This window comes from Excalfactoria chinensis, chromosome 7 (assembly GCF_039878825.1).
Source record: "Excalfactoria chinensis isolate bCotChi1 chromosome 7, bCotChi1.hap2, whole genome shotgun sequence".
Classification (NCBI taxonomy): Eukaryota; Metazoa; Chordata; class Aves; order Galliformes; family Phasianidae; genus Excalfactoria; species Excalfactoria chinensis.
Window position 1 is genome coordinate 79,465 of NC_092831.1, and position 15,291 is coordinate 94,755.

A 15,291-nucleotide genomic window follows, 5' to 3' on the forward strand; every position below is an offset into this window, starting at 1 on the left:
CTTCTTTTTTTCCCCCGCTAATGAAGCAGTTTTATGAAGTCTACCCATGTGTTAATACTAATGAAGATCCTCCACCACAATTAAAATCACAGCCACAGTGGCTCGAGAAAACAGAAAACAATGGCATCTTTCTGCTCGCGCATATTCCTTTATGCTGAGATGAGTTTTATTTAGGAATAGCATTCATTTTAAAATGTGTATTAACCGGGTAAAGGAAGCAAACGTTTCTGAGTTTTGTGATGTAGTTCTACATGGTTCATCCTGAACTAACTCGGGCGTTCGCTGTGCTACAGTGTAATCCTACATCGATGCTGTTAGGGTTTACAGAGCGCAGTTCTTGGCTCTCGAAGCGCACTTCAGCCCCAGCTGTTTGAGGTGATGCAAAAAGAAAGAAAAGGAAAAAAGAGGGTACCGTGTGTGCAAAGCCGCGGGTTGCTGCGGTGCAGCGCAGCCTCGCCTCACCCTCCTGCACAGTCGCCATGCTGAGGTTGGCTCAGGCCAGGATTGTAGTGTTTCGGTTTTTTCCTTTTTTTTATGCCCGTGCCAGCAGCCCGTAAATCTCAGCGCTTCCGCATCGCGGTGACTGCACTGCCCGCCTCGCCTCGCTGCTTCTGCTGGAATTAATCCTGTTCTCACAAAGTACAAAAGTTGGCCCTCGCTTCCGCTGGGATCTCCGATCCGCTCGGTTCCTTGGAAATGCCTTCTCGGCAATGCGGGACTCCTTCTCGCCCCAGTCGGCAGCCACGGCAGCAAGGCACGTCGCTCACTATTTCCTTTCCTTCCTACCCGAGCTTACCTGCAGCGAAGCAGCGGCCGCGGCCCTTCCTGCCGGCCGAGATCCATCCCGGGAGCGGGACGGCGGCGGCCCCATCGCCGCGGGCGGCGGGTCTCAGGGCGCGAACTTTTCCCGCAGGCGCAGAATGCCGGCGCGCGGCGGGGTCGGTCGGCGGCTCCGAAACGGCGGCTCGCGCCGCCTGACGCCCGCGGGTCGCGGTCCGCCGGGGCCGGAGCGAGGGGGGGCGGCTCTGCCCCTTTCCCGGCGTGTCGGCGGCAACTTTGATCGCGGCGGAGCGGAGCCGCGTCGCTGACGTCACTCTGGGCCGGCGGAGCCGCACCAACCGCGCGCAGGGAGCGGCCTCGCCCGGAGCGGCGGCACTGCGCGCCCCCGCGCGCGCCCCCGCCCCTTCCCGGGGCTGCGCGAAGCTCCCGGGAGCGTCGGGCAGGGGCCGCCTTCCGGCACGCGCGGCGGCGCCCGGGCAGCGGCAGAGCTCCGCCGGCCGCGAGGTGAGTGCGGACCGCGGGGCGGGGGCGTCGCGCTGGGGGGCGGCTCAGGGGGGAGCTCCGGGGCTCCGAGCCTCGAGCGGGGGCCGCCCGGCACCGAGTTCGGCCTCCGTCCGCGGCCGCCGCTCCGCCCGCCGGTGCGGGCCGTCCCTTTGTTGTGAGGAGCCGGGGCCCGGCGCCGGCGGTCGGGGCGCAGCGCGGCGTCTCGGGACGGAGCGGCCGCGGTCCCGCGCGAGTTTAAACTTTACCGGCGGCCCGTCCTTCAGCCGGCCCGGCCCGCTCGCGGCTCCGCCGGCGCGGCGCTGCACCCCCCCCCCCCTCCGCTCTGCCCTCTTCGCGTCCCGGCCTTCGCTCCGCTCTCCCCGGCCGGTCCGACTGTCAGCTCGGGGCCCGAGCCTGGCGGGGCGCGGAGCGGAGCGGCCGCGGAGGGAGCGCTGCGGGAAAGGAGGCGTCGCGCGGTCGGACGGGGCCAACGCGGAGCCCCGCGCTGCCGCCGCGGGTGCGCAGCCGTTGATCCCCCGGCGCGGCGACTCGGGGGCGGCGGGTGCGGGGCGGGCCGGGAGCGACGGCAGGCGGAACCTCCGCCGCGTCTTTTGTGCGCCCTGCTCCTCTCGGAGGGGCCGGGTGGCCGCGGCACCGGCCGGGCGCTGGAATTGTATCCCTTTGTGTATGTTACAATCTCCTCCATTTTTTCCTGCCCTCCAAACAACGAGCCTTTCGCCATCTTGGGCAAATCGGTATTCCCAAGTCTCTCCGTCTTTCTTAGGGGGAATAAGTGGAAATCCGGAAAGTCTTTTTGGATCCGACTCAAAGTTTAGGCAATGTTACGAGGATGGCGGTGACGTCATGTGAAGTTTAAGGGGATTTTTTTTCCAAGAGCGTGTGCTCTCCAAGCGCCCGTTGGGCCGGGAGCCGGCCGCGCGGTCCTGGCCGTGCTGTGGGGGAACAGCGGGAGCGGTCGGTGTCCGCGGTGCGGTAACCAGCAGGGAGATAGTCGTGCTTTTGCATTGTTCGCCCGTGCGCTCCCCCCATCCTGTCTATTTATTTATTTCTTTTACCGGAGTTCTTACGTTAAATAAAAAACCCTTCGGAGGTATGTGTTATCTGTGTGTACGGAAAGCAGGTATTTGGTGTGAGGTATACGTGGAGAACTCGGTCCAGAACCTTCCCCGAGGAGTAAACAGCTTCTATTTCGGATGAAGCATATGAGAGTAATGGAAATACAGTTGTCCCACTTTCATCAGGCACGTTTTTGGGGTGTGTTTGGAAGCAACGCCTTAAGCATATTGTTAAAGGGTTCCTCTTGAAAAGTCTCTGTGCTCCTTTCTTTCCCGGTCTCCAGTGTTGCCGACGCTATCTAATGGTGGTGCTGTGTACTTACTAAGCTAAATTCATTTACTTAAAAAAATCGCTTTTAGTACTGGCTCTCAGCTCTGTGTCAGCTGCTGTTTAAACAACAAAAGGCATTGTTCTTTTAATTTACTTCTCAAGTACGCTTTTTTCTTTAACATCTCTTAAAAGTTTCTCTGGTCGCATGGTAAGATTTACTACAACATTGGGCAGTTAGGAGGGAATACCTACTTGTTCTGTTGTTCCATTCTTTTTCCTACAGTTGCCTTACTTGCTGCATATTTACAGTTGCACTAATGAGAAGATGAAACTGTCTGTATTTAGGTTGCATTTCCATTGTCCTCAAGGTTGAGAAAAATGCTGATAGCTGTTAACACAGAAAGTAATAGGAATGCCTGTTAGTACATCAAGACTTTTTCTGACAAAGCTGATATTGAATTCTATGTGTAAAGTATCCAAAGGGCTGTGTTGGAGTAAGTGTCAGATTGCCTGGCTGTGTGCAGGGGTTCTTTAAATGCATTGGAAAGCACGATGGAATCGACTGTTTACCAGCTACGTGCATCTGAGGTGGATGAAATGTTTAAGTAGTTAAGAGCTCATCGAACAGATGGTTCTAAATTATACATGCAGCTGAGGTCTTAGAAGATTTGGTAGTTACAAACGGTGAGCAACAGTGGATAAGCAGTTTCAGACAACGGTAGTTACTGTATTTGAGGTCTCATACCTGTAGTAAACTGTTTGTGCATTTTTATTAAAGCGCTGCGAAAGCAATAGACTGCAGTGAGGAACTGGGCAGTGAGACCTTCTCAGGAGTGGCTCAAAGTCAGTTCTGAATGGCATAAAATAATTTTGTGACTAATGTTTACCAGTAATAGACTGGAATTGCTCTATTGGTATTTATCATCCTATTCCCCAGCCCCTCCAAACTAAGTACCAATGGACTCTTTTCCTTACAGTTTTGTATTGCCAGAAAAACAAACAAACAAAAACCCAAACAAGTTCTTTTAAGACTCATTCTTGTAGATTGTTGTAAGTCAATAAACTGAAAATACATTGTAAAATTATTTGAACAGGGTTAGGGGAAAGATAATAGGAACTTTTTAAATTTTGGGAGCAAGGTGTTGGTGAAAATAAGCAAAGACAGTTATCTCTTTAGGGGATAAAAAAATAAAACCAGCAAATAATCATATGTGATATGTGATATGGTTATTTGCTGGTTTTACTGACCTTGTGGCAAGGAGAAATCGCCATAAGACTGGCTTGTGTTTCTGAGACACAGAAAACTTGAATAAGGAGGTGATGGAAGTGTTTCTTTGTAGGTTCTGTTGTCTGTTCCTTTGTTTCCAAGTTTATTATAGAACTGCAGTGTGAAGGAGCAGATGTTTCAGAAAACATCCTGATGTGTTGCTGTTTCTTCTGGGAGTGTGTAACTGTTACTTCGGATGCATCAACTTGACAGCTGGTTGATTTCGTGGGGCTGCTAAGAAGCCATTAGTGGTGTCATTGAATTGAAACAGAACAGTCACTGCTGCTTGAACTGCAATTCTTAAAGTCTTCCTTGCTACTTCTGCGCTCCTGCAAGAAGTGGAAGATCACAGCTGCAAAGGGGGAGTTTGTACTCTGCCTCATCTCCCTGAATTGAGGATGAGGAGGTACTTGACTGCTTTTAGTTTTACAGTGTTTCAATGGCATATGGCATGTTTAGAACTATGATTGGAGTCATCGGGAGGTATAGATAGCACTGCCAAAAATGCTGTTTCCTACACACACCGAATACAGTAAGGGGATCCCACAGTTCAAGTTTCTTCACTGATGTTTTGTGTCCCTAATACAGGTTTCTTTAAAGACCCTTTACTTTCTTCTTGGTGCTAGGTAGGAATAAAAAGAACAAGCAACACACTAGAACCTGGCTGTTTTTGTCAGAGATCCAAGGCTGTATCCTGTAATAAGAGATGCAGGATTAAGATGTACTGTAATATAGAACAGTTTTTGTTGTGTTTGACAAATGGGATGGTGTTACTCTAATAGAAGATTATGGGAGAGTAGTACTCCGTATTTTCATCATTTAGTTATTTTGATGCAATGAGGTGTTCCCAGGTCAGTTTTCTCTGAAGTGAGGTTCTCTTTTACTACCACACATCCAATAAATGATGCCATGGCATGTTCTAAGCTACCTTGTGGTCTTAGGTTGCCATCAGAAGAGATACTGACATGGGCATCAAGGACAGCAGTGCTTGTTGTCATTGTTGAATTGGTCACTGTGAAGCATCCTGAACATTAACAGAATGGAATGTACGTCAGTCAGCCTGTTTAAAGAAATCTTGTAGTAGTGGTGCATGTAACATTGCGCAGAATCCGGAATGTAGGCATGTTGTTCTTTCTCACCTCACCAGAGCATTGAATGTGTTTTGTAAAAGAAGGTATAGTTAAATTTGTTTGTTTGTTTTACTGTTACATTTTAGATTAAAAATCAGTTTGTTGTGTTTTCAGAGTGCAGTGGTAGGACAGCAGTTCATTCATCTTTCATGTGATTGGTAGGGATTTTGTTGTTCTTGGGATCTGGGGCTGTAAACAAGACTGTTTGGTATTGGATTAGAGGAAGCAAATCCATCTCATTCGGTCCCTCACAATGTACCTACTCGGTTTTACAGAAGTAGTTTGAGTTATTGCTTCTCTGAGTTTCTGAGTACCACTGTGACGGTGACAATGCATTCGTTTCACAGCCATGCAGGCTGGGGTTCTGTCAGGGAGCAGTCTTTTAGAAGCTGATGGTAGAACTGAAAGAAAGGGTGTCTTCATGGCTGATCTGTGCTTTCACTGTTAGACGCTTTGAAAACTGAAACGCATGGATTGTTAATCAGAGTAATGCTGCTTCAGTACTGCAGCTGACTGCGCATTTAAAATTTGGAACTGTATTTCAATGTAATCTCTTCAGAATAGCCAAGAAAAGTAATGTACTTCTCAATCTTACCTTGAAAACGCGTGATTAAGAGACAAACTAAAAATGTAGAAGAGCATCTTATTCAATTAGCACACCACTTCTCATAGCAGCTGAGCTTTTACTTTTTTACTTTTCTACTGCCTCTAAATTTCCAGTTATATAATGCTCCAGTTTTGAGCCCTTCTTTGCCAAATAAATAAGGATTAAATAAAAAAAAAAACTGTGTTCTTTTAAAATTTGATAGTGGACTCCTTACTGAAAACAAAATTACCAAAGTTTACAGTGTCTTTCAATCTTTTTTTCTTTAAAAAAAGAGTTATTTCCCAAATTCTCATTTAACGAGACCAGCAGGTGATGAAAAGACTCTCAATGAAGAGTTGTGTGCATTTGCAGTATTTTAATGCAGCAATAAGAAAAGGAGGACGCAGGGTTTTTCTCTTTTTACTTTAGTGGAATTATTTTATGCATTTTATGTAATTCCTAATAAAAATATTTTATCTTTCTGTGGGTGTTTTTCGATATCTGTGGAGAAAAGTCAATTATCGAAGAAAGAACAAATTTTAAACCTTATCTAATGTCAGGAGGTATCTCAGATGTAATCTCTGCAAGCTTGCAAACAAAACCAGACCATGCAAGTCAGTATCTGTTTTATTTTTTTCAGAAAAATAAACCGTTATCAGAAAAATGACCGTTATCATTAACTTAAGATCCCTCTCCTTTCCTTCCCACTTAAGGTACCAGGGCCTCCTGGCTGTCTTGCTTTCCCAGTGTGAAAGACGCATGATTTTTTGTTTTTCTGACTTGATTAAGGTCAGGCATTGTGAAGAGATGAATATGTTAAGCCTTGGTAGTTTGCGGAAAGAGGTTGCAGAGACTTAACCGCCTGGGGGCATTGCATAAACTTTTCAGAGGCAAAGTGCTAGACCTGTAAAGGCACCATCTAAAAAAATTATCTACCTGATGAGGTAGTATTGTGAACAGTCCCACTGAAAGCAATGGGCTTTTAAATTTAAGAGCTAGTCTTGTGTATTTCACAGCATAAAACCTTGACAAAGATGGTCGATCTGGAAAACATATTGTGACTATTAGACAGTGTCATCTTCTTAGTCCCTCACACTGAACTCCCTCAGTATTTTCTTGTATAAGAGTAGTCTGGTTTGCTGATGATCCATCCGGAGTGTATAGGAGTCGTTGTGTGGGTTTTGCCCCATTTCTGTTCTTACACTTTTCCAGAAGCATGCACTCATTAATCATAGATGCTGCACTCCTGCTGAGGGCAGAGGGGTTCATCAAATTGGCAGTCAGTTTGGTGTAAAGGACGGTGTACTGAAGCTATTAACGTGCTGGGACATAAATAGATCTTAGGTCTTTATATGCAAACCCTGGAGGTTAATACTGTATAATTCAATGTCCTGTCTTTGTTTTTTATGATTGATGTTTTTAAATGCTTGCAGCTTGGTACAAGTCTTCTGGTAGGTCAGAGCCAAAAATGTAAAAGGCTGAAGTGAAAAAGCATTAGCAGAGGGACTTTGTTTTACTGCAGACATTTTCTTGTTTTTTTAATTTTCCACACTTACTTTTTGATGGGAGATAATCTTCATATTGCCTGAGCTGCTATAGGGAAGTTCCAGAGATTGACAACACCTGCTGTGATAATGGACTTAATGCATAGAATGCCAATAGTTTGGTCCTTTTTGTTCTGAAGTTTACTGCTATATGTATCCTTAACAGAACTAACATGTAGAACAACCAAGAACTACTGTTTGTTTTGTGCAGGAATAATGCTGGGATTTGGGCTTAATGTGAATAGCTTGCATAGTCATAGTCTAAGAACTGCTGGTTATAGCAAGCACATTGTCATTTGCAAGCTATTAAAAACCATTCCAATCACAAATGGAGGCTGTGCTTGAGCTATAGTTTTTTCGTTTGTTTGTTTTGTTTGTTTTTTGTTTGCTTGTGTTTTTTTTGTTGTTTTTGTTTTTTTTTTGTTTTTTATTTGGTCTACCTGTGTTTAAATCTGGATGCTGCCAACACAGAGGCTGTAGGTTTTAGATAAACTTGCAAGATAGCACGGTCTCAATGTTAAATAATTAATTCAACAAAATGCTGAATAAATTGATAAACTGCGAGCTTTGGGGAAGCAAAATGTAAGGGCCAGCAGTCACATCTTAATTACCAGTTGTTTGTATAAAGCAGCCTAACAACGTTATTGCAGCCAACTGTTGCAGTCCTTTGGTTCTTTTTGTTGTTGTGAATGAAAAGGTGCAGATTTATCCAAGGTTTCTTTGCTGAAACTAGTTGCTGCAGTATGCATTGTCTGCCCAGTCTTTGAGGAGGGAAACACAAATATGTTTTGTCTTCAACGTGAAGATACACAAACTTGTGGTGTAGTAAAATGGGAGGAAGAGTCAGCATGGGGGGAAAAATAATGGTTATGTTACAAATGAAAGTTCTTTTTACGGAGGTAGGATTCCATGTTGTTACACGCTTAGCAGTATCTTTCAGTGGTGATGGTTGTAAGCTAAGGTTTCTGTCTTAGTTTTATTGATTTTGCTGCTGCTGTTTTAGTTTTCGTTTTCCAAGTTAGAAATAAAGAGAACCGTTCCCTCTAGTTTGTACGCTTTGATAACTTTTCTGTACTTTACTTTCTTTAGTGACTGGAAAATTATATTAAGTCTTGTGTACGTTTTCTTTGTAAACATTCTTAGTTCCCATTGGAAGAGGCACTCCAAATTCTTGCTTCCATGCATCTTTTGAGCTTGTATGTTTAAAGTTTCTGCTTCATAAGGTATGCAGAAAGTTTTGCTGAAACAAGAAGGAAATAAATTCTTAATCCCTATGTGCTGAACCAGGAAGATGGGGAGTCTTTAAGGACTGCTCCTTGCTGTGTTAGTCAGTGAGTTAAAAGTATCTGGGGAAAGGCATACAAGCTAGGTTTTCAAGTTGTATAGGTTGGCTTAATAGAAGATATTGTTTTTCTTTGCAACTGTTTTTATTTATTTATTTATTTTAAGTAGTTCCAGCTCTTCTAAAATGGCTAAAGCATAAGAAACGCAAAGCAGTGTTTTTCTATCACATCTCTTATCACTTTTCATCCTTGGAGTAACCCTGAAGCATCTCACTGCTTGTTTTCAATGTCTGTGAAAGAGCTAGACCAGAGATACTTGCTGGGACTAAAGCACTGTAGCTTAGGAGAAAAGTCAGGCAGAAGAGCGGAGTGCTCAGTTGTTCCATCATACAGTACTTTTTAAAGAGCTTTCAAAGCAAAGAGAATTCCTCTAACTTTTTTCTTACCTAGTCTGATATTTCAGGTAATAGAATACCCATTTTGCCTGTTCCAGTGAAACTGAGGTAAGACTAAAGAAAAGTAAATAAATGTGTCTCTCTCTTTTCTTTTGCTTGTGGAAGCCCTGAATAGCAGTAGGGTAAGTATTAGTTGACTTTGATTCTTCCTCAGACAATGAAGGACAGCTGAAGTGTCTACCCTGAGAAAACTGAGAAAACCATGTTAAAGAGCTGTTATCCCAAATAAAGTGCGAATGAAACAACTATGTGAGAAAAGGGAAGAAAGTTGAGATCCCTTGTCTTGTATAAAGACAGTGGAAGGGTGTAGATGACAGTGTTGTTAAACAGCACAAGGGTTATTTATTTATTTAACTTGTATGTAGAGGATTGTGTAGTAGTTACTACCGAATAAATAGAAATTGCAGCTATGTATTCCAGCAATTCTCAATCTTTCTGAAAACTTAGTAGAGAAAACACTCATTTTTGCAATTATACCTTGAATTTGTTGGAGAAAAAAATTTCAGTGAGAATGTAAGCCAAGTGAATGGGTATGGGACCACTTAATATGGATGATACAACTGCTGAGTCTTTGCATGGCGTGCTGGTGGTCTTCCCTTTGATAAGGGTGTTGTGCTGTTTCCTTTTTTTAAAAAACTTGCAGATAGCTGTCAAATAAGGATACTGAAGCATCTGTGTAATTTACTTGGTATTTAGTGCATACTAGAGGGCTCAGAGAGGTACATTTTAGAAAGCCAAGGAGGATTTATGGGAAGAATGTATTCCTAAATACAGCAGTTACTGTGGGCCCCTTACTGTTTTACACTCTGCTGTGATAGTATAGCATCATTACAATTGGAAAAGACTTTTAAGACCACTAAATCCAATCATCCACTTACCACCATTTTTGCCCACTAAACCATGTCTTTAATTACCTCATCTCCATGCTTCTTGAACATCTTCAGGGACAGTGACTCCACCACTCTTTTCAGAAGTTGTTCATAACATACAACCTGAGTCTTCCCTTGTGCAACGTGAGGCCATTACTGAGCCAAGTGAACATGAGTGGAAAGTATTGATTCCATGTTTAGCCTGGTTTAAAGGGTTAAATTCTAAGTCCTGTTTCTGATGACTATGAAAAAATGTCTTGATCATGCTGTGATCAGCAGTCAGACAGCGTGCTGGGAGGGAAAGACCTTATAAGATAAAACTAATGTTAATTGCACTAGTAGAATCATAGAATTCTAGTAATTTCTATCACTTAGAAAAAGGTTCCATTGTTTCCTTATGTAGGGAACTAAGAGGAACAGGTTATGCTTTTCTTTTCTTTTTTTGAGGGATGTGGCAATTTGGAATTTTTTATTTTTATTTTTTTGAGGTGTCATTTGCATACCAGCCGTTTTTTGGTTATCGTTAAGAAATACTGATGATTTTTTTACCCTGACAATTGTCAGTAAACTTTTTATGTTCACTATTATGATGTTGCAAACATAGAGTGGATTGCAAAGTTGACTGTGTTGATACAAGTGGTTTATACAAGGATGCATTTAAATGTAGCCAGTGGTGTTATTTATTTTGCAGTCACGAAGTTATATATTTGGAAAGCTCCATTAGTAGTTTTGAAGATTACTATCATAAAACCGGCGTGTAAGGGGGACAGCTACTCCTTTTCTTTAGTGTCCTTGCCTCTAAATGCTTTCTGTAATCACTGTAGTTTTAGTACCCTGCAAAGCACTTCGTATGTATGAGCAGTCATCTTCTGCGGTGATCTGCATTATGTGTTTTAGGAGAAATTGAAAGCACAGTTCAGTAGGATCTCCTCTGACGTGCCTGGAAAAGCTGAGTGACTTGTTTCTTGTTTTGCTTTGCAGAGATCAACAGAACTAGCCTTCATTCCTCTAATTTAATATAACTTGGACTGAGAGAAGGGTTAATTCTGCCGTGATTGTTTTTCCTGTTGCTTTCATCAGTGTAGGCAGCAATACAGAAAATTTGAGTGCTATTGTAGTTTGGTAATGTGTGTAGATCTTCATGTTCATTATATTGTGTGCACAGAATCTTATGTTTTAGTAGCCTCTTCCTGTTTTCTGTATATAATTTGGGCCATTCATAACTCTACAAATCATTCTTAGTTTTTGTTTTTTTTTTTTCTACAGGTGTTCGTGTAAGTTTTCAAGTGATAAATCAATGCCACATTTCAAATCTGTTTCTTTATAATGGTCAATTTGGACTGCTTTAGAAAGAGCTTGTCTGCAACTTGTGAGGGAGACATAGCACAGAGAAGGTGATTGGGAAACAGCATATCAGTATTTTTTGCTGAAAATGTCATGGGTATTTGTGAAATATAGTTTAACATGAACTCTGATTTTGGAAATACGGATACACAGTTTTCATAGTTGTTTAAGAATAATTTTTGAAGTTTACAGAATTGGTGCTTACAAGCAAAAGTTTAATTTTTAATATTAGCATTTAGTCAGCCTCAAGATGCATAGTGAGTCCTGTTTAAGTGTATTTTATACTGAGTGGTAGATAATGTTCTTAGCACCTAGCAGTAATAGAGGAGTATTTCAGAGAAGTTATGTATGTTATGTTCTGTTGCTTACATCGTCGGAACGCTAATGGCAGAAGGGAAGATCTGTGGATGGTGCTGTATGTGTGGTGATGTAGTACTGCGCTGAAAAGTTTCTCTGGCTTTGTAAGAAAGGCTGTTTGTTGGTTTGACCAATCGTCAGAGTTTTTCATGCATATTTCTTAATTTCAAGGAGGACAATTTAATTGGAGTAAAAAGGTTAACTAAATAAATGACTGGTACTTAAGTTGATTGAACACACTTGTGGAAGTACATTCACAAAATCAGTTAATACTCATTTTGTCAAGTCAAAACTGTTCAAAACTATATTGGTCCTGTGAAGGAAGAGGCATGAAAGATCTTTGATTTTGGCTCTTTAACCATCTTTTCACAAAGTTTGTTTGTTCTGCAGTTAGTGTGGTGATGGAGCATGTCTGTAATTTATCCCACTGGGGTGTCATCATTTAAGTTAGATACTACTTGTTTCTTGAAGATCTGTCCTAACAGTTATGGTGCTAATGGACAGAAAGGTGGAAAACTGACTCTAAAGTGTTGCCTTAGAAAGGAGAAGGAGCATAAGATTACTTTGTGTATATACTTGATTATGTAAGAAAATCTCAATTTTGCTATGATGTCACTAAATGCTTTATAGAGTTTCATTTACTGAAATTGGGATGTAAGAAGTTCCATTCTGATAAAATAGCACCCACGTGCAGATTAAGTTATGACCTCGTGTTAATTCTGACCTTTCAGAAAGTGTTTACAAATTGTGAGACCTATATGGATTTCTTTTTACTGGGTTGCCTGCCTTTATGATGGCTGGGCTGAGATATTCTTTTAATGAGTTTTACCACGATAAAAAAACGCTATGCTTATGAAAAGAAGAAAATGAACTGGAAGAGTTTCAGGGCACCAAGTGGCTGCTTGGTGTTGTTTTTCACTGACCAAATCAGGGTGATAGATGCACACAGTGATTGATTCTAAATAAATACTTGTAATTACTTAGTAATGTTGGAGTTTCAGCCACAGTCAAAATGGGAATTTGACACATTGCTGGGGAAAAAAACAAACAAACAAGGAGACTTCTAGGCCATCGTGTTACTTTGGGTCACCCTGTCGAGCAGAAGGAAAATCAAATAACGCTGGTAGGAATCATTAGTTGTGGAATGTCTTATATGTAAGATCACAGTAAGCAGGTGCGTTCATCTGTGACTGACATACAAGAAAGCTGTGCTGCCATCCAGTGAGACCTTGACAGGCTAGAGAGTTGGGCTGGGAAAAGCTGAATGAAATAGAACAAGGGCATGTATAGACTCTTGCATCTGGGCAGGAACAGCCCCAGGTAGAAGGATAGGTCAGGGACTGACCTGCTGGAGAGCAGGGTAGGGGAAAGGGACCTGGGGGTCCTGGTGGACAGCAGGATGGCTGTGAGCCAGCACTGGCCAATGGTGTCCTGGAGTGTATTAGAAGGATTATGGTTAGCGGGGCGAGAGAGATTCTCCTCCCCTTCCACTGAGGCCACATCTGGAGTATTATGTCCAGTTCTGGGCCCCTCAGTTCAAGAAGGGCAAGGAACTGCTTGAGAGAGTCCAGCACAGAAAGATGATACAGGGAGATGATGAAGCAGAACCCGCCTGGGACTTGTTCCTGTGTGACCTGATCCAGGTGTTCTTCCTCCAGCAGGGGGATTGCAGTGGATGGTCTTTTGAGGTCCCTCCCAATTCCTGACACTCCGTGATTCTTTGATCTTGGACTTATGGCCAAGTTCTGTCAACTCATACTTGAAATAAAGGCAATTGGTAGAAAACAAATTTCTATTTCAGATGTGATGGAAATAAAGTATTGGAACTGAAACTATCCACTGAAACAAAACTCAGTAGTTTGTTAATATAAAACATGTAGTGCTTTCCACATGATAACTGGTTAAATTACAGAATTGTCCTTGAAAGATGTGGTGAGGAAAATGACTGTGCATTTAAGATGACTGTATATGAATTAATATAGAGTGTTTCTGCCAATGATTCTAATGTAGTGTTTGAGAAATCTTTATGTATGTGATTTCTGAGCGGAGGATCTGTACCACAGTTCCTTTTCAAAAGATTCTTTTTGCTAAGTGTGTGGTTTAGGTGAACCTTCAATTTGAATTACTGTTGCTATTTATATTGTTGTTATAAATATCAGTCTGATCTTAGATAATTAGTGCATACAGAGTAATATATGTCATAATACAAAAATACATGTAAGTTTCAGATGACTGTAGAGATTATTATTACTTTATGAGGGACTGAACATAAGTCATCTCTGACTACTGGTTATTCACAGCATTATGTTGATCATCACTATTAGTCCTGTTGTTCATTCCTGGTTCACTACTGTGCTCTTTTTGCACTGAGTGTAAGATGTGTTCTTGCATAGGAAGTAGAATAATTTTTGGTAACATAACTTTTCAAACCTTACAGATTTTTCCCATATTCCTTCCTTTCTGGGTATCCGTGTAGTATCTGGTACATCATCTGTGAAGCTGTTAGATCTGCAACATGTGTAGATGTAGTGACCACCCTGGATGTTCTGTACTTGTTTCTCTTTTTTTCTGTCTCTAGAAAACTAATTCTTGGGAAGAAGATACTTTTTTTTTCTGTTGATTGAATGAATTCTTGGAACACCACAGGCACTCTTATTGATGCATGTAACTCTTTATTTAAGCCAGCAGGAGACACGGGGGAAAAATCCTTGTATGTTAAGTGCCGTAACCTATTGTTAGTTTCAGCGGAATGAAAAATAAATGGCGAAAAGCTGCTGGGCATGATGATCTCTGAAGATCCCTTCAAACTAAACTATTGTATTCTGATGATTACGGGAGGAAAATACTCAAAAAGAAACTGTCCATGAAAAGGCAGAGTTAGAGAGTGATGCATGGATCAAAGGAATCACGTAAAAATTGCTGTATTTTGGTTGTAGATGTGATTGAAGCGTTGTCCGATCAGAACCATTTTCTTCTGTGAGACAGTGGCCAAGTTTATCAGTAGTTGCTGAGAATATTTTAATTTGATCTCGGTTGCATTTGGTAACTCGAGACTGAGTAGCTCAGAAGAAACAGAGAGAAAACAAAAGCAATTTATGTTCTAAAACAAGAGCTCTCAGACAAGCTCTTCTGTAACAGTGCCAGATATGCATGAGTAAATGAATGGGAACTACATGTATGGCAGTGTATGTGTTTTTACATAGGAAGTGAGGTGAAGGATTTTATTGGATAATGAAATGAAGAATTTGATGCTTCTGCTCATATTTCGTTAGCTATTTTTAAGGAGTATTTTTTTACTTATCTCACCGAGCTTTTAATTTTATGATTTATGTTTATTTGTGTTTTGTAGTAGAGGTCACTTTTTGTGAAGCAACCTCGGCTGTTTAACTTCTTTTGTTTTCCTTCTGCCATATCAGTTGCCATGGGAGCAAAAGCATAACTAGGAAACCAGCAGGCAGCAACTAAGGTTGACTTAGTTTCTCTTTCTCCATCTCTTTTCATGGGAGCAGTTGTTTTTAGAGGGTAGGATAGTGTAAATACTTGTTAGTTTGGTGACTCTCCGTTACCTTTCGGTAACTCATCTGACTTGGAAAAAAGGGCACCTAAAAATGAGTTTTTTTGTTTAACTTCAGGAACAGGATGTGAATAGTCTGATCAGTGTTTCAGTAGAGAATGGAGTTGAAGAGCAGCTTTGTTTTAGGTTTTGGGAAAAGATTTTAGTGTTTGACATGTGTGTGGTTTCTTTAAAATAAATACATAAATTGTGTGTCTTTCCACAGAATCATAAAACCAACATTTTGGCTCTACTTGGTGCCTTCAGAAATGTTTACTCATGACTGAGAGACG

General features: G+C 42.0%; 1 protein-coding gene across 16 annotated transcripts in view; it reads left to right on the top strand.

Moving 5' to 3' along the window:
* The first annotated feature begins 1,165 nt into the window (after window positions 1-1,165).
* Window positions 1,166-15,291, top strand: part of BAZ2B (bromodomain adjacent to zinc finger domain 2B) — a 94,474-nt gene continuing 80,348 nt past the window's right edge. For all 16 annotated transcript variants that reach the window (XM_072341762.1, XM_072341772.1, XM_072341766.1 and 13 more), the window contains exon 1: window positions 1,166-1,284. The gene's annotated coding sequence lies outside the window, so the exon portion shown is untranslated. The remainder of the gene's footprint in view (window positions 1,285-15,291) is intronic.